At 38.7% G+C, this 19,579-nt stretch overlaps 1 long non-coding RNA gene and 1 other non-coding gene across 3 annotated transcripts in view; both read right to left on the reverse strand.

Moving 5' to 3' along the window:
• Positions 1–16,814: 16,814 nt before the first annotated feature.
• LOC117314191 (uncharacterized) overlaps positions 16,815–19,579 on the reverse strand; it is a 94,863-nt gene continuing 92,098 nt past the window's right edge. For both annotated transcript variants that reach the window (XR_004528884.2, XR_012324063.1), the window contains one exon: positions 16,815–17,192. This is a non-coding gene — a long non-coding RNA (uncharacterized lncRNA). The remainder of the gene's footprint in view (positions 17,193–19,579) is intronic.
• Positions 17,912–18,021, reverse strand: LOC117314341 (U6 spliceosomal RNA). The gene has a single exon (XR_004529092.1). It is a non-coding gene; the product is annotated as a U6 spliceosomal RNA (small nuclear RNA).

Genomic DNA, 19,579 nt, shown 5'->3' on the forward strand with positions numbered 1-19,579 from the left:
CTGAGCCCAGGTCTGGGATCCATCTAAGGTGTAAGAGGCGTCATGGGCAGGTCTGCCATGAACAACATGATGCTGCCGTGATGCCAGCTCAGACCAGCCTAGAGGACCCAATCCCAGCACCCTAGTTTAGAAGAGGTGACTCACCCAGTGAGGTAGCTACTCTTCCCTTACGTTGATTCTCTGGTCACCCTCCTCTAGCATACCCCATCATCATCTTTCAGCCCTGGAGACTTTGCTACTCCCCAGCAACACTCCTGGACACCTAACAGGAAGGGAGGGAGGTTCCATCAGAGCTGCTGCTCCACTTATCAGAAGGTGAGAAAGTCCAGGACCTTGGGACCAGACTCAGGACGTTGATGAACTCTACACCAAGGGTAGAGGGTAATGAAAACCATGACTATACTCTTACAAATGGACACTGGGAAGTACTAGTCCCTCCCCCAACCTCCATAAAGTCCTACAGGCCATTCCAGGCAGTGTTGAATCCTATGTCAAACACAACTTACACTCAGTCTGGTCTCCCCATATCATATTCAATCCTTCCAGATGACAGGCTTTAAAATACTTGATAGCAGCCACCATGCCCCCCTCTGTCTTCTTTCCTCTGGGCTAAGTTTCCCTTGATCCTTCAATTAGAAAATAAGTATGCCTGAATGGAGCCATTTGAACAAAATTCCCAGCAGCCTCACTGAAGCAGGGAACCCCATCTGTAACCATCAGTGTAAACATTAAATAGGGAAATCCCTCGGATACTGTCTACAAGACAGCCATCAACACAGTGGGCCCTGTTAAACAAAGTCATTGGAGTGATGAGAATTATACAAATTAAAAAGCTACTCCCAAGTGAACAAAAGATTATTTTGTTTTGCAAGTGAACTGTCTGGCATTGTTCAAAATGGTTCCCTAGGCACTGATCTTAATGCCCATGAAACTGTAAGCTCTCTGAGGGCAGAGCCAGCATTTCCTATCACTTCCCTGTGACCATGCTGCCCAGACGTGGACACACAGTTTTCACTTAGTACAGGCTTAACGAGATGTTTGTGAATTGAATGTATGCTTTTTCTCCATTCCAAAGGACAGAGGTGTCTACCAAAGACTGCACTGAGGTATACATTTGTGCTGAGAAACTGGCATGCTGAATGGTGGGACTCCAAGATGGAATAAATTCACTTTTATGCAGAACAACCCAATGCACATACTTCCACATGGCCCTAATGAAACTATACCTTGTATCTGATTAACACTGGAATTATAGACCTGAAAATGTGAATGAACTTTAATTGAAGAGTCTTAGAATCCTGTTTTCCAAAAGGATCTACATAATCAATAGGATAACATTTTTTCCAGTTTTAATAAAAAATAATTGACCTATATCACTGTTTAAGTTTAAGGCATACAATATGATGGTTTAATTTATATACATGATGTATAACAGTAGGTTCAGCAAAAATTCATCTTCTCATACAGACACAGTAAAAAGGAAAGAAAAGAAAAAGGAAAAATGTCTCCTTATGAAGAGAACTCTTAGGATTTACTCACTTAACTTTCCTATATGTCATACAGCAGTGTTAGCTGTAGTCATTGTGTTGTACATTACATCCCTAGTACTTATTTATTATAACTGGAACTTTGCACCCTTTGACCACCTTCCTCCAATTCGCCCTCCCCCAATCCTTCACCTCTGGTAACCAGTTTTTTGTTCCCTTTCTGTTGTTTTTTTTTTTTTTTAGATTCCACATGTAAGTGAGATCATATATGTCTTTCTCTGTATGACTTATTTCACTTAGCATAATGCTTTCAAGATTCATCCATGTCGCAAATGGTAGTATCTCCTAGCTTTTTATGGTTGAATAATATTCCTCTGTGTGTGTGTGTGTACCACAACTTCTTTATCCATTCATCCATCAATGGACACTTAGGTTGTTTCCATGTTTGGCTACTGTAAATAATGCTGCTATGAATATGGGGGTGCAGCTTTTTATTTTATTTATTTATTTATTTATTTATTTTTATTTTCTTGGCCATGCCACATGGCATGTGGGATCTTAGTTCCCTAACCAGGGATCAAACCCACCACACGCCTTTCATTGGAAGCGCAGAGTCTTAACCACTGGACCTCCAGGGAAGTCCCTGCAGCTATCTTCTTAGGTTAGTCTCTTCATTTCCTTTGGATATAATCCCAGAAGTGGAAATGCTGAAGCATATGTCAGTTCTATTTTTAATTTTTTGAGGTTCTTCCATATTGTTTTCCATAGTGTCTACGCCAATTTACAATCGCACCAACAGTGAACAAGCATTTCCTTTTCTCCACATCCATACCAGCATTTGTTATCTCGTCTTTTTAAAAAATTAATTAATTAATTATTTTTTGGCTGTGCTGGGTCTTCTTTGCTGCTCACGGGCTTTCTCTAGTTGTGGTGAGCAGGGGCTACTCTTTGTTGCGGTGTGCGGACTTCTCATTGCGGTGGCTTCTCTTGTTGCAGAGCACGGGCTCTAGGCATGTGGGCTTTAGTAGTTGTGGAGTGCAGGCTCAGTAGTTGTGGTGCACTGGCTTAGCTGCTCCATGGCATGTGGGATATTCCCAGACCAGTGCTCGAACCCATGTCCCCTGCATTGGCAGGTGGATTCTTAACCACTGCGCCACCAGGGAAGTCTTCATCTTTTTGATGATTGCCCTCTAACAGGCATGAGGTGTTATCTTGTGGTTTTAATTTGCATTTCCCTAAAAACTAGTGATGCTGAGCATCTTTTCATGTACTTGTTGGCCTTTTGTATATCTTCTTCGGAAAAATGTCTATTCAGATCTTTTGCCCGTTTTTCAATTGGGTTATTTGGTTTTTTTGCTATTAAGTTGTATGAGTGCTTTGTATGTTCTGGATATTACCCCCTTATCTGATATATGGTTTGCAAATATTTTTCCCATTCCATAGGCTGTCTTTTCACTTTGTTGATGGTTTCTTTTGCTGTGCAGAAGCTTTTAATTTTGATGTAATCCCACTTGTTTATTTTTTATTTTGTTGCTTGTGTTTTAGGTGTCATATCTGAAAAGTCATTACAGAGACCCCTGTCAAGGAGGTTTGTGCCTATGTTTTCTTCTAGGAGTTTTATGTCTTACATTTAAGTCTTTAATCAATTTCAAGTTCATTTTTGTGAGTGGTATAATGTATGGGTCCAGTTTCATTCTTTTACATGTGAATATCCAATTATCCCAGTACCATTAATCAAAGAGACTGTCTTTTCTCCACTGAGTATTCTTGGCTCCCTTGTCAAACATTAGTTGACTGTATATGCTTAAGGTTATTTCTGGACTCTCAATTCTGTTCCATTCGTCTAGTTGTCTGTTTTCATGCCAGTCCCATACTGTTCTGATGACTATAGCTTAATAGTATAACTTGAAGTGTGATACCTCCTGCCTTGTTCTTCTTTCTCAGAATTTCTTTGGCTATTCCAGATCTTTTGTGGTTCCATATAAATTGTAGGAGTGTTTTTTCTACTCCTGTGAAAAATGCCTTTGGAATCTCGACAGGGATTTCATTGAATATATAGATGGCTTTTGCTAGTACTGACATTTTAACAATATTAATTCTTCTAATCCATGAATACAGGATATCTTTCCATTTTCATTTGTGTCTTCTTCAATTTCTTTCATCAATGTCTTGTAGTTTTCAGTATGCGATATTTCACCTCCTTACTTAAATTTATTCCTAATTATTTTTTGATGCTTTTGTAAACGGGATCAATTTCTGTATTTCTTTTTCAGAAATTTTTTTGTTTTTGTATAGAAATGCTAACAATTTTTGTATGTTAACTTTGTATCTTACAATTTTGCTGAATCCAGTGATTAGATCTAATAGTTTTTTGGTTGAGCCTTTAAGACTTTCTATACATAAAATCATGTCATCTGCAGAGAAAATTTTAATTCTTCTTTTCCAATTTCGATACCTTTTTTATTTCTTTTCCTTGCCTGATTGTTCTAGCTAGGACTTCCAATACTATGTTGAACAAGAGTGGTGAGAGTGGGCACTTGTCTTTGTTCCTGATCTTAGAGGAAAAGCTTTCAACCTTTCACCATTGAGTATGATGTTAGCTGTGGGCATGTCATATCACCTCTATTATGTTGAGATATTTTCCTTCTATGCCTAATATGAATGGAATAACATTTTCAGAGAAATCTGACATGGCTTTAACAAAAAATGAGGATGAAACAGTTTGAATAATTTCAAATGTAGTTACCTATCATAAAACTAATTTAATCATGTGTATCTTTATTTATTCAATACATATTTATTTAATACTTGCTATATGCCAAAGAACTAGCCTGAAACCCTGAATAAGATTAGTCAGCTATTGTTAACTATTGCTAATTTAATTAGTCAACTATTGGTGCAATAATTCTGCATAAGAAAAATAAACTCGAAATCTCAGTTGCTTAAACAGCATTTATGTAATTTTCTTGATCATAGATCTGCACATCATTAAGGGTTCAACTGGGCTTGAATCCAGGTTGTATTGAGTTCTGGTTTACACCAAGTGTTTTCATTCTGAGACCAGGAGCTACTCATAGTATAAGCTTCCCACAGAGGACTGCAGGAGGGACGAGTGGAAACACACCATTCCTCTCAAGGACAATTCTAGAAACAGTTATGTCTACTTACTTTCCCTTGGCCAAAGAAAAGCATATGGCCAAGTCCAACATCAGTGTGATAAGGAAATAAAATCTGCCTGCTCTAGTGGGAGGGGCTAAAAGGTTACATGGCAAAAGATATGGATATAAAATCTTTTATTCAAGAAGCAACAAAAGAATTAAGAAAAAATAATCCAATCTACCATGAAGGCATGACTGAGTGCTCATGGAGCTCAGGTAAGAGGGAAAAAATTTTTAAACAAATAATTATTAAGTTCAGTGGGAATTCACTATGTAATTTTAATGGAATTAATATACTGAATATATTTTAGGATGATATTTGCTTGTGAGAACAAGGGGCAGGAAGGTAAGCAGGGAGACCAGTTAGAAGCCATACAGCTAATGATGGTCTGGGCTATGATGAAACCAGAGATGATGAAGAGCAGTGGCCAGAGTTAAGGTAACCTTTAGTGGACTTGGTTAATCATTATTAGATATTGTGGGTGGGGAAGAGGCATGTTTGAAGAACCTCACTTGAGTTTCTGGCTTGAATATCAAAGGAAGTGGCGCTGAAATGGGGAAATATGAAAGGGAGAGTGTCATAGTCTTCATGGTGAATCTCTTCAATTCATTCCTTCATTCCTACAATTGATTAATCTAAGCCAGTAGTCCTAAACAAGGCATGCTCTTCTCCGACCCCTCGCCCCCCACTGCCCCAGGGTCGGGGGTCTTAGAAAAATGTGAGGTTGGGGAAGTTTGGGCTTTTCCTACTGAGAAGTTTACTAGTGTTTTTCATTCAGCATTCCAGAATGGTAAACACCGTGAGATGCATGGGTCAGGCTCACAAAACAAAGATTTGAATTGTCCTGTCCTGCCTGAAGCACCAATACACCCTGTTGAGAAACCCTGGCCTAGGCCTGTTATGATAATCCCATTCCATGCACTAATAATTGGGTTAGGAATAGACCTGGGGCTCTGTCCCGACCAGCTTTAGATGAGGAGAAATGTTCTAGAGACCTGCCATGAAAGGTTCCTTCCCCATAGGAGAGAGACAAAGGAAGAAACGGTTTTTTTCCCTCTGAACACTGTTTGGATGTGATGCCTAGAACTTCTGCGGACATCTTATGAACAAAAGGGAGGCCAATCTGAGGGCAGAGCCAGTGAGGATGAAAGAACCAAACTGTGAAAGGAAATAGGACCGTGGCAACTTCTCTGAGCTGCTGAATCAAACAATCCCAGTTCCCCACCCTCAATCATGATGTTAGATAATACATCTCCTTATAGCTTAAGTCAGCTTGAGCTGAATGTCTTTTTTTACTTGAGTAAGAAAGCATCCTAAATGACAGAGGAAGGAAACAGGTTTAGCAGTCAAAAAAAATTGAGTCCCATTTTGTGAGAGAGCAGGATATGTGAATCCAGACCTTTCAGTATGTGGGTTTGGAGTATATAAGCGGGACTGGATCTACCCTTGATATCAACACTGGAAGACTACATGTAATGAGTGTATATATATATATACATACATATATATATGTGTGTGTGTGTGTGTGTGTGTGTGTGTATATATATATATATATATATATATATATATATAAATAAAATTGAAAGTGCAGCAAACCAGACCTTCATAGTTTATACCATTAAAGATGGCAAACCTAAGATCACTGGGCATTTTGATGAATTATTCTGGCCTTTTCCTACAGTGTAGGCAAGATAATTACTCATCTCAAAGTCATGAAGCCATACACTTATTTATGTTTTCTGGTTGTTCCATGGATACTTGGTTGCTTCTCCCCAACTAAATCATAATCTGCTAAAATTATTTATTCCATATCCACCACAGCACCAAATAAAATGCAAGGCACTCAACAGGTACTAAACAAGCGCTCAATGAATTAAAATTGTTCAAAACATCTGTTGCATTTTTATAGTTGTTAGATAAAGAATAATTTCGTGGACTACATCATGTGCCTTTACCCAAAGGCTACAAATTGGAGACCAACAGGTATGTAATTGTGTGGCTTAACGTTTCAAAAAGTTTGAATTATGTAGTCACCAATATTTAAAAATTGGGAGATTTCACATTAAAATCTGGATGTTTGGCTTCAATTGATGATCTGACAACAGTGGTCCCATTTTCTTTCCTATCAATGAACTAGAGCTGAGAAAAGGGCACTGCCCACCATCCCCCATTTCCAATAGCCAAGTTCACTCACATTTGAGTTAGTGCCCCTTATTTAATCTCTCTGGGATCAGGGCTTACTTCTGTACTATCAATGGGTTGAACCAAGTGATCTTTCTAACACTGTGTGCATCTAAAAGGCTGTTTTTACAATAATACAGTAAATTAGTGAAAATCAGATTGTTTTTCCCTTCCTGTCCATCTCTCCTGAGTATTTAGCCACAACACGGCCTGTCCCTAGTCTTAGCCTACATGTACTGCCTGATGAAAATAGAAGAGTCAGAATTGTTCTAGGCAGCCTCCATATGGTTTGGTTAAAGATAAAGCTACATTTTTCCCTGTTTACCACAAGAGAGCGCCTTCCATTAGTAAGGTGAAAATCTAATAAACCGGGTAAAAGCCAGACAATGCTCTCTACTGAAATGACTCAACCGGCAAGAAGACAAACAGACTCGTCCCTCCATCCTAATACTGAAAGAAAGAGAAATAGCTTTAAAATATATTTTTTTACCTGTGTGTTGATCCATTCAAAACAAAAATTTAATTACTTATAAGTCAAAATAAATGCAATAATATTTATTATTAGATTAATAATAGATAGCTCAACTGGATACTGTGAACTTTATTTATGACCCCCTATTTTCTTTTTCGATGAAGGAGTATTACCAATTTTCAATCCCATTGAGATACTCTAAGAACGCATTTTCCAGCTCTTGTGCCATCCTGCTGTTCTATTCACTCTGTTGCACTAACAGTCCTCCCTCATTTAATCCATTTGAAAGACACACAAAGAGGTGAGACGTCAGGATTTCAGCTTATTTTCCCTTCTCACCTAAGGTTTACTAAAATAAAATGAATTCATGGTCAATAGGTATATTAAGCAGAACTGTAAATTTTTGTACAGGGGTACCTAGGGCTACCCTCTTCCTAACTCTGGAAACCATGTATCTGAAAGCCTCTTCTGCAAAGCACTGTATTTAAAGGCTTTGTACTGACACCTAGTAGATGATACTAATGTAAAAAAGCAAGATTTGGTGTTTCTAATTGCAGAGAAAATAGGAAGCCAACACTCCCGAGAGCAATGAGTTAGACAAATACCCTTCAGGTCATTTATGTCAACCAAGGCAAAAAAATGTAGGGAAGGAGAAATGTAAATCAGTTGCTCAGATGGTCATGGAAACACTGTGACTGTTAAGGTTAGCCTATAATAAGGATGAAAAACGAGATCACCACTCCATTTGTCTTCAAAAATGTCTTTTGCTCTCGTGAACATATAATACCCTGATGCTTTTACTGCACAAATACAATGCACTCTTTTTTATCCTCACTCAACAATGTGCTTAAACAGTGTGCAGTTAGACAAGCAGCAATAAGTAGTAATAGAGAGAATGATCTTTTATTCATTCAAAATGTTAAAAAAAAGATGACTAAGTATTAAGATTATGTTGACTTGAAAATTTTTTTCAGCTATGAAAGAATGTATCTAAAATAGAGAGTGCATTTAAAAGTTTTCAAATGTTATTATACCAAGGAGTGATTATACAAAACAAGTCTCAACTTCCATATACAAAGAGAGATACCTTTTACTAAGATATTTGGAAAAGATGCTTTAGCTTCTACATTGTCTAAACACTGCAGCTAGTATGTGATGTGATTCATGAGCATAACATTATCTGGAATAAGCCTTCATTCACTATTCTGTATTCCACTTATGGCTTCCCTCAAAGAGACAATAGAATGTCCAATAAAGCTTGAATCAATAGAATAAGACAAATCAGCACTGGTGAAATGCCTGCTTGTCATTGTCTCAGACATAGATTTAATGCTTCAGAATGCTTACTTTATCTACATTTTGATAAATTCCTTTCACAGTCATATTTTCTACCATCTTGGGCCAGTCTGCATGTTTTTTAAGCTTTAAGAATGGAATTTGAACCCCATTATTCAAATTGATTATTTTAATCTTTTCTACGTGTATTGGAAGAATATAAGTACCTACTCTGAGTAAAAATAAAGTATATATTACTGATGTAATCTAGAATATAGGAATGGAGTCCATTATTATAACTTTATTCTGGAGTGATGTAAGTGTTCAAAGTAAAAATTTGTCCTACGAATTCTTTGGTTTAGAAATTTCTAAATGTGAAATTGAATGATTTAATGATATTAAATGTAGATAAGAGACAACAATTTTAAAATTCTTAGGGAGCAGGTTCAAAACCAGGGTTATATAATTATAAGAAGATAGAGAACAAACCCATAACTGTTAAGGTCTTCTGGATTAATAAATACATGATATAAGTCAAATACTTAAGAGCTTTCAACCTTATTTAAAAAATAAAATATGGTGGGGCTTCCCTGGTGGTGCAGTGGTTGAGAGTCCGCCTGCCGATGCAGGGGACATGGGTTCGTGCCCCGGTCCGGGAAGATCCCACATGCCGCGGAGCGGCTGGGCCCGTGAGCCATGGCCGCTGAGCCTGCGCATCCGGAGCCTGTGCTCCGCAACGGGAGAGGCCACAACAGTGACTGGCCTGTGTACCGAAAAATAAATAAATAAATAAACTATGGTGAAACATTTAAACTTATTCAGAGAATTCCCTGTGTTGGCTACTTAATACTTTTATCTCTTCACACATTCATTCATTCATTCAATGTTTATTGAACCCTTACTGAATGCTAGGACCTGATAGAAGTTTAAAAAATACTAATTGGATGACGTTTTCCATAATCATAAAGTGTATACACACACACACACACACACACACACACACACACACACACACTGTTCTTATGTTCCTGTATCTGTTCATAAAAAATATAAAACATGTATTGATCTAATTAGCCAGCAGTGGAAGTGAGCAGGATAACAGTGTATGGCTTAGCACTTTCGCTACCTAGAGAGAAAGCTTTGGAGCTGCTATCTCCCTGGGGGAGACGCTGTCACATAAGCCTTTCTGGGAGGGATTAAGAAAGCCAGAGCAGCTGGGACCCATTTTCAAATATAAAACTGGCAAGAAAGGCTTTATGTGAATTACTAAAATGCTAAGTTCAAATAAGCTGGAAGAGCCTAAGAAGGGGCTGTCTTGGTGTTAAAACCAAAGAAAATTGATTAGATCACAAAACGGGCAGGTTTAACTTCTGATTCTGTAAGCCTAGGAAAACGAAAAACAACGATCTGCACCCTTATTTATCAGTCTTCTTGCATATTATAGTCAGAAGATGATAAGAATTGAACGTTATATAAGAAATGTAACAGGCTGAACTAAAATAATCAATACTACGATCTGGGTTAAAATCTTTCACTTTCCAAAATTTTAGATAACTTTTGGTATATCCCATTTTTGAAATTTAAAAGATGAGGAGCTTTTTGCTAAGACAAGGTAGCATTTGCCACTTTCTATTCCTTTGTCATCTCCTCCGGGGAGTAGCCTTTCACTGGTTAAGTGGTACTTTTTCTTGAGCATCTTTATACACAAGAAGAGTTTAATGTCAACTTAAAATAGGTTTTTATGTTATATTCTTAGATATTAAAGTATTTTGGCCCTTTGTTTCAATTTGAATTATAGTTAAATGAGATGTAAGAGTCCTAGGAGTTTAGAGTGGGGTCAAATTAAAGTGAAAATAATGAGACAATCCTATTATACTTCCTGTCTCTCTATAATCGAGTGACGATAGTGATGATTATTAGGTTTCTAGATATTTGGAAACAAAGCACCTATGAAACAGCACTTTGATGTTTCCGAAGGGTCAATTTCCTAAAACAAATATAGAAACCCAGCAAATATCACAAGCACTTTCCACCATCACATTACAGAAGTGTATCGAATTAGTAAAAATAAAGAGAAACAGTACACTACTTAATAGTTGATAGCCAGAAATGTTTGTTCATGAACGCTTTGCTGATTTTTGTTATATACAGCCTCTTACTGAGCCTGGCTCGAGATTCCACATGGTATGAATCACCATAGAACTACAGGTACCATTTAAATGTCACAACTTCAGGTTCTGAATAAAAAGCCATTTCTAAATTACACACTTTTCAGTTACTTAGAGAAATGATCATTCCAATGTTTTTTGATGGTAGTAACATGTAATTCTCATATTCTCTAAATTTTTCTTCTGCTAAGAAACCAAAGAAACATTCCCAATCGTGAAGGAAGTGGAATTATTGGTGTTGCGGGGTGGGGGGTTCTAGAAAACCTACTCTTTCATCCTTTCCCCTATGGGTTCTGATGAACTAGAAAAACAATTAAGGGAGATAAATGAGGATAAAAAAAAACTACTGAATGGATTTAGCACTCTCTGGTACTGGCTACATTAGAGTACTAGTAAAGCTCCCTAATACTTGTCCCACTCTTTCCCCTAATTTAGACCTTGAAGTCTATCTTGGGAAAGGTTGAAACTACTGAGCTCTCTTAGCCAAACACTCATGTGGAGCATCATGACTATAATATCCCCTGTGGCAAGTCAGAGACAGGGATGCATGGTGACTTCACCCACTGGTTACCATGAGCCAACGAATGACTTCCTGACCCCATCTCACCAATCAATATGTCATATAGAAAGAAATCAGCAAGTGACATAGAGAAAATCAGGACATTTTTCCTTCAATACTGCCCTCCTTTCAGGGTTTAGGGTGCAGGCTTCTCAAGAAAATCAAAGAAAAGATGACTAAGTATTCCCCCCAAAGCTGATTTTGTGAAAATTTACCATAATGCTTTCATGTTACTTGTGTTCTTAAAAAGAAAAAGAAATTCTATTGTTTTGCCACAGTACTTTCCAAACTTAATAGATTACACAAGATCATTTGGCCATTTTCTCTCTTCCACAGTGAAAGTCACTAACAATTATAATGATAGCATGAGCCATCTGTTCTATTGACTTGATAGAAAGTCATCATAGGATGTGCAAATTTTATCACGTATATCACTTCAGGTGTGCATCTGAGTATTTGTCTGGTGAGAACCCTTGTTTGTTTAATGGCAGCTGAGATGATCCTGAGGAATACCGGCCTACATAGAAACACTGGAGGAAGCTTTCTTCCAAGGTTCCTTTGCGCATGGATTCACCCACCACATGCCAGTCAGTGTTCAAAGCACTGGAGCAACAGGCAAGGCCCTGTTCTCACAGCCTTTCATTCTGGAAGGTGGTTACAGTCAATAAGCAAAAGAAATACATAAGCAAGATAAGTTTATGTAGTGATGAGTATAGTGCAAAACACTAAATCCACTTGATGCAATAGCAGAAATCAACTGGAGACAGGATAAGGGGAGGAATTTGGAGTAAGTAACCAAGAAAGGCTCTCTAAGGAGAAACCATTTGGGCTGAGAACTAAATTGAAAGGAGCCAGCCAGACCCGAAAGGGAGCACATTAAAGGTCCTAAGAAACGAAGGTCTAGAAATGAGAAGCTACAGTTTCAAAGACCAGCCTATTTTATTCCAAGAAAATTGCTCTATAAGATGTTACCATACAGTCAAACAGCCTACTGCTTTGTAAATAACACATGGTAAACCCGTGGGAAATGGCAGACAACTAACGATGAATCCTGTGGTGCCGATCTGTGATGAGGGATGAATGAGTGAACACATACCCACTGCCTACTAAATACCAGACTCTGATAATGGTTGTTTTATACTCTGTTCCCTGTGAACAAATACATCCATCGTTCATTCAGCGAATTTGAATCGAGTCCTCTGTGTGCCAGGCACTGTACATGGCATTTGATTCAACTGTGAACCTGACACAGTACTCCCAACAGGGCACTTGCGCTCGACTGAGGGAAGCTGGCAATTAAACAAGCAATTGTGATATAGCTTGATCAGTGCCATCAAATGAGTAAAACAGGTACTACAGGTGCACAGAGAGTTGCTCTTAGGCTACTTGGGGAAGAGGGTCAAGAAAGTCTTCCTAGATGAAGTGACACTTAAACAAGGTTTTACAGATGTCCTGGATATAGCCCGGCCGGGTGCCTAGAGAACAAAAGAGGTTAGGGAATTATAAGTTCTTCTCCAGGTCTGGAGCCATAGAAGGTACGAAAAATTGTTAAGAGATAAGACTGTAGAACCAGCAGTGGCAGATCAAACAGAGCCCTATATGCTGAGCTAAGGCTTTATGTGGAGGCAAGAGGGAACCACTAAAGAGCTTTAAGCAGGGGATTGACAGGACAGACTTGTGAGTTTAAAAACAAAAATCTCTCTAGCTTCAATGTGGAGATTCCAAGCTGGGGAGGAAGAAAAGCAGGTTGAACACAAAGTGAACATAACCCATTCAAGTAGTATGCTATGAAAACTTGAAAGCCTCCATTGAGCTGGATTTCTGCTTAAATCTCACAGCGCATTGCTTTAAATGAGCTTAATCCCTACTTATAAACTTCGCTCACATTTTTAATACTCAGGTGGTGAATTTAATCACTTGAGGTTGCGCTGTATTACCGACTTCATGTATTTTGAAATGTGCATTTTTCACTGAGTCAGCACGGCCATATCAGTTTAGCTCAGGAGAACGTGTCAGTCCTTATGTCCCTCAAAACTTTCATGAATACGCATGGCATCAGATTTTTCTAGGTGATGTAAAATTAAATCATGACTCTTTGCAATGTATTCTTTTTCTTTTTTTTTTTTTTGCGGTACACGGGCCTGTCACTGTTGTGGCCTCTCCCGTTGCGGAGCACAGGCTCCAGACGTGCAGGCTCAGCGGCCATGGCTCACGGGCCCAGCCGCTCCGCGGCATGTGGAATCTTCCCGGACCAGGGCACAAACCCATGTCCCCTGCATCGGCAGGCGGACTCTCAACCACTGCGTCAGCAGGGAAGCCCTTTGCAATGTATTCTAATCAGCAACTCCATTAATTGTTTTCAAACGGTAATCAACTTGGCTCCAAATGAACAGTTTCATATTCAGCTTGCTCCATGAATTCTATGAATGCATTTACCATTACAAGTTGTAATTATATTACTTTCAGAAGTCATTTACAGCAATTGAACAAACTAAGAAAAATGCTAAAAATCTCATGTGACAGTGCAATTAAACAATATAAACTGCAAGACTCTACTTCATATTACAAATTTTACTTAAGATGTATTTTCTGAGAAACGATAGTTTTGGAACAAATATAGACATTGTTCAGGTTAAGACTTTAAATTATGCAGCACCAAGCAAAATGATCAGATAACACTATATTTTGTTATATGCTAAATCAAATACACCTCGAACAGAAAGAAATCTTCTCTTTTAATAGGGAGGCAGGTAGAAATGTCTACAACAGAAAGACTGCTTGGGAAAAGCTAATTATAATTTTACAGCACCTGTTATGTGCCAGGCACTGCTCTACGGACTTTATGTATTTTGACCTATGTCATCTCTTTCATCTGAGTAGATAGAAGAACACATCTTCCTCAAATCAGAATCCATCAATTTCAGGTAGTTAGGTAGTTTATAAAAGAGACCACAACATTATTTCAATTATCCACTGCTACATAACACACCACTCCCAAACTTTAGGAGCTTAAAAGAGCAACCACCGTTCATTATCTTTCATCATTCTGTGTGCTGATCAGGCAGTTCCGCCGCTGTGGGGATGGCTGGGGCACTGGGTCAGCTGGAAGGTCTACAGTGGCCTTGCTCACATGGCAGGGAGTTGCTGCTGGCTGCTTGCTGGGAGCTCAGATAGGAGTGTTGGCCAGAGGCCTTGATTCTTCTCTATGGAGGCCTCTCTACATGTTTGCTTAGACTTCCTCACAGTATAGAAATTGTGTTTCAGGAAAGGGAATTCAAAGAGTGAGCATTTCAAGAATAGAAACCTACCATGCAACACTTTGGGGGTAGGTAGTATAATGCCCTCTACAAAGATACCCATGCTCTAATCCTCAAAACCTGTGAATATGTTATCTTACATGGCAAAAGAGACTGTGCAGATGTGATTAAGTTAAGGTGAGATGGAAGATTAGCCTGGGTTATCCATATGGTCCTAATGTAATCACAAGAGTCCTTATAAGAAGGAGGCAAGAGTAAGGGAAATTTGATAATGTTATACTGATGGCTCAGAAAATGGAGGAAGGGGCCACAAGCCAAGGAATGCAGGGAGCCTCTACTGCTGGACAAGGCAAGGAAATCGATTCTCCCCTAGAGCCTCCAGAAGGAATGTGGTCCTGCTGACACCTTGATTTTTGGCCCAGTGAGACTTCTGACCTACAAAATTATAAGATAGTAAGTCTGTTTTAAGCCAGTAAATTTGTGTAATTTATTAAAAAATCGATAGGAAACAAATACATTTGTCAAGCCTCTGTTATCATTCCCTTTGTTAATATCCCGTGGCTAAAGCCCAGAGTCACTGGACTCAATTCATGGAGGCATGATTCACTGTAACAGTCCACTACGAAGTAAGAATCCAACACAAGTACCGTTGCCTTCCAAATATTTTTATTTTTTTTCCTCTTGCATTACTGTTTTAAATTTTAAACACAGATAAAACTCCAAGTCATCACATAAAATGACACAGTCGGAGCCATTCAATCACTATGCTTTCATTGTTTATTTTGAATCCTCTATTTAAAGGCAAGAATATGTCATACAACAGGGACTGCAGATATAATAGCGTCCTAAGTGAACTGGTATGATTCGTTCTTTTTTTTTTTTTGCAGGTATAATAGCGTCCTAAGTGAACTGGTATGATTCTCTCTCTTTTTTTTTTTTAACTGGTATGATTCTGAATCCTCATGAACTTGTTCTTGAAATGAATGTGTGTAGATGGGTCCACAGATGCCCGAGACCAACCGTACAACTGGGAGTCAATGTCCCATTCTGCAAGTCAATGTTCATGTAGGATACAAAATTTACTAAGCGATAATTAACAAAAAGGTGCTAATTTCCAAATATTTTCTGATTTAGTTTTCTGTTGCTACTGTAACAAAGTACCGCAAACTTGGTGACTTTGCGCAATACAACTTTATTATCTCAGTTTCTGTAGGGCGTAAGTCTCACATGGGGTTTGCCAAGCTAAAATCAAGGTGTTGGCAGGGCTGCACTCCTTACCTAGAGGTCTGGAGAAGAATCCAGTTCCGAGCTCATTCTTGTTGTTGGCCGGGTTCAGTTCCTTGGGGTTGTAAGACTAAGGTCCCCATTTCCCTACAGGCTGTCAACCAGGGGTGGTCCTTAGCTCTTCAGTCCTCACATGTGACCCCTTAGATCTCAGAATGACTGACAGTACATAGAATCCTTCTCACACTTGGCATTCTCTGGCTCTTCCTTCTGCTGCAGCTTCCTCTAGCTGGAGAAAGTTCTCTGCTTTTAAGGGATTATGTGATTAGACTGGGTCCACCCATGATCATCTCCCTCTCTTAATATCTATAACCTGAATTACCTCTGCAAAGCTCTTTTTGCCATGTAACATAACATATTCACAGGTTCCAGAGATTAGGGCACAGACGTCTTCAGGGTCATTATTCTGCCTACCACAGTTCTCAGCAACCAGAATCTTCACGGCAAAGAGAAGTTAGAAATTCAGCACTGATCTAGTCTGTGCTGTCTAGGAACAAGCCCTCAAAGGCACAATTAGCACAGACAAACTCATCATTCTGTTCGCTGGCTCCGACAGCATCTCCAGGAGACAGTTTATGTGAGATGTTACTCCTCCAAAATTAGTCACAGTTGGGTATTTCATAACCAGCTCTGCTCCATCGTTAAAGGCCAAGGCTTCTCAGAAGAGCGACAATCCTATTTTTTGCAGTAACCTCATAAACTGCCCTCCATGACAACTCAAAAACCAACTGATTAAAAATGATCTCACGACATCATACGGTGGACTATGTACCGATGGTTGCATCTTCACACCCCTCTTTACTCTCCAAGGATTTTGGACCTTTTGTTCAGTATTCTGAATCTACTAATGGCTTCTTTATTGATAAAAGCAATGTAATTAGAGCATCTGGGGTGAATGTGGTTATCCTATGTTATAAACATCAGAAATGCCTCTTACTTATAGATACATAGATACATAGAATGTCTCTTACATACAAAGAGGGATCGGTAGGTAGAGGCAATAACTACACTTTCAAAAATCCAAACACCTACTGATTCATCTCAAAATATTAATTTTTTAAATACTGTATTGGATATTTAAGGACAATCTTGAAAAACAAAGCCCTAAGAATTAAGCTAAGGAATGCTGACATAGCCCAAGTTAGTGAGGAGAGTTTTAGCCTAACACTTTTATTAATTGTTATTCAACTAGAAGAGAAATATATGACTGAGCTGGTGGAAGGAAAGGACACTTTATACTCACTTCTTATCCATGATGCAAACTTAAATTCTGTTCCTCCAGGGAAAATTTCAGGGCGCTGTCCCTGCCACCACCAGTGATAGAGACGGCTTGGGAAATATTAGAACCACCTAGGAAGAAGTACGTTTAGAAGTTTTTAGTCTAACTTTATACAGTGAGGTGGGAGGGAGCCTCCTTCTGGTCAACTAAATAGAAGAGAACTTTGTTTTGCTCAGAAAGTTCTTCCTTTCCTATTTTACAGCTGAAATTGCAACCAGCTTCTCTTATTGAAAAAGTTTCTGCAGTATTAATACAAGAAAAGCAAAGAAAATGATCACTCTGCACTACCTCAGCAGAAATGTGCCCAAACATACACGCACTTCAAAGTAAAGGAAGTTCTGCACTATTTCAATTACTAGGTAATCATTTTACACAACAGTCAAATTCCAAAGAAAACACAGCCTACACATATGTTCTCAAATTATGAGTAGATCTAGGACAAATCTTATAAGCTAAATAACTTGAAAGTGAATTTTTTCCCCCCACTAGCTATCCATTTTACATTTGGTAGTGTATATATGTCCATGCCACTCTCTCACTTTGTCCCAGCTTACCCTTCCCCCTCCCTATGTCCTCAAGTCCAGTCTCTACGTCTGCATCTTTATTCCTGTCCTGCCCTTAGGTTCTTCAGAACCTTTTTTTTTTTTTGAGATTCCATATATATGTGTTAGCATATGGTATTTGTTTTTCTCTTTCTGACTTGAAAGTAAATTTTTTAAATGACCTTTTCTTTTATTAAAATATTCATTAATTTTATGTAGCCTAGATGTAGACTTCTAATACATATTTTTAAAATACGGACTGCTTCACAAATTTGCATGTCATCCTTGCACAAAGGCCATGCTAATCTCAGTGTAAAATATATTCCAATCTCAGCATATGTGCTGCCAAAGCGAGCACTAGACTTCTAATATTTATTATAATAAATGTACTATAGGAGCATAAATCCCGGTTCATATATTTTAATTTACAAATATATCAGTTTGATTGATGGAGTCATTTTTCTGTCCAATCACATTAAATTACATCCAGAGCCAAATCTCTGAAGTAAATTATGAACTCATTCAGGAAACAGCCTGCCAAGAGAGTATTTAGCACACAGTATTTAGTAGGCAGTCGAAAAATACTGAAAATAATAAACATACATTCTATCAAGGTGTACATAGTATAGATTTTCAACCACATGTAAACTCTCCAATCGAACTGTTAACAACAGTCATTAGTCCCTCATCCAACACACCTGAGAGTTGCTTCCCCTTCCATTAATTGAAATGTATGCTGGAGACAGACATTAACTAATAATAATCTAGCTTACTATGAAAGTAAAGCAATGCTACCACCAATGTACTCTGAGACCATATAATAATGATTTTAGAGTCACTACATTCCTTGTTCCCTCAGTTTATGCTGATATTGAATTGCCTGTCGTAATGTAGAAATAATCACTTGTCAAGAATAATCAGGGAGGGTGAGGTTCAGATGAGTCCTTTCCCATAATCTGGGAACACTTCCTAAATTCTCATTCACGGATATTGAATGGTGGGGGGAGGGTCCCTTACTAGATACTGTGCTAGGCATTGGGTATACAGAAGTGAAGAGATGTGGTTCCTGCCCTCAAGAAGCTTACAATCTAGTAGACAGAAGTTTAAGCTCATACGTGCAACAAAGTATTATACGAAGTGCTGAGGGAGAAAGAATGAAAACACAAATGAGGAAGTTGTCGGTTCAGAGTTAGGTCTATGGGAGAAAACCTGGAAAAAGTGCTCCCATCATACCTGAGCACATTAGTTCCCTGCTATAAAAGGCATCTGAATGTCTCCACCTTCCTGTGAGAGCTGCAGGAAATGTTAAAGAAAATTAAATACAGGAAAAGAAGGCCTGAGACAACTTGAGAAGGACTCAAGATCAAAGCATGGCTTGCCACAGGACATATATAGGACAACAGGCATAAATTTTCAAAAGCCAAAAGCAAATAGAAGAATCTAAGTTCCTACGGGGTGCTGCACGTGGGCACCGCTATGCACACGTGATATCCTGCCTTATACTGTAGATATATTTTCACTTTGGTTTTCATTCACCAGCCTTGGAAATAATCAAGGGTTGGGGGGCTGACTTACCAGGGCCAAAGCACCCCCCCACAATTTTCCCCAGCCAGTATTCTAAAAAGATTTGCATGTCCTATAGAAAAAGGATTCCTGGACGTATGTTTCAAAGTCCCAAATTATCTGAGTTCAAGGGCCCAGTGAGCTCCCTGTCCCACTCCCACCTCCCAGAAGGCTACCCCCAGCCAGCTCTGACCACTAGCACGTGGACATGTCATCCCCAGCAAGTATTATGTCTCATACTTCTTGCTTGGTATCCTCCTTAGCTCCTGCCACAGTGTCCTGCAAGTAGCTCATTAGATGATTGATAATAATGATGATAACAAACACAGAAACTCTCCAAAGATGACCAGAAT

The sequence above is a fragment of the Tursiops truncatus genome, chromosome 11, assembly GCF_011762595.2.
Source record: "Tursiops truncatus isolate mTurTru1 chromosome 11, mTurTru1.mat.Y, whole genome shotgun sequence".
Taxonomy (NCBI): Eukaryota; Metazoa; Chordata; class Mammalia; order Artiodactyla; family Delphinidae; genus Tursiops; species Tursiops truncatus.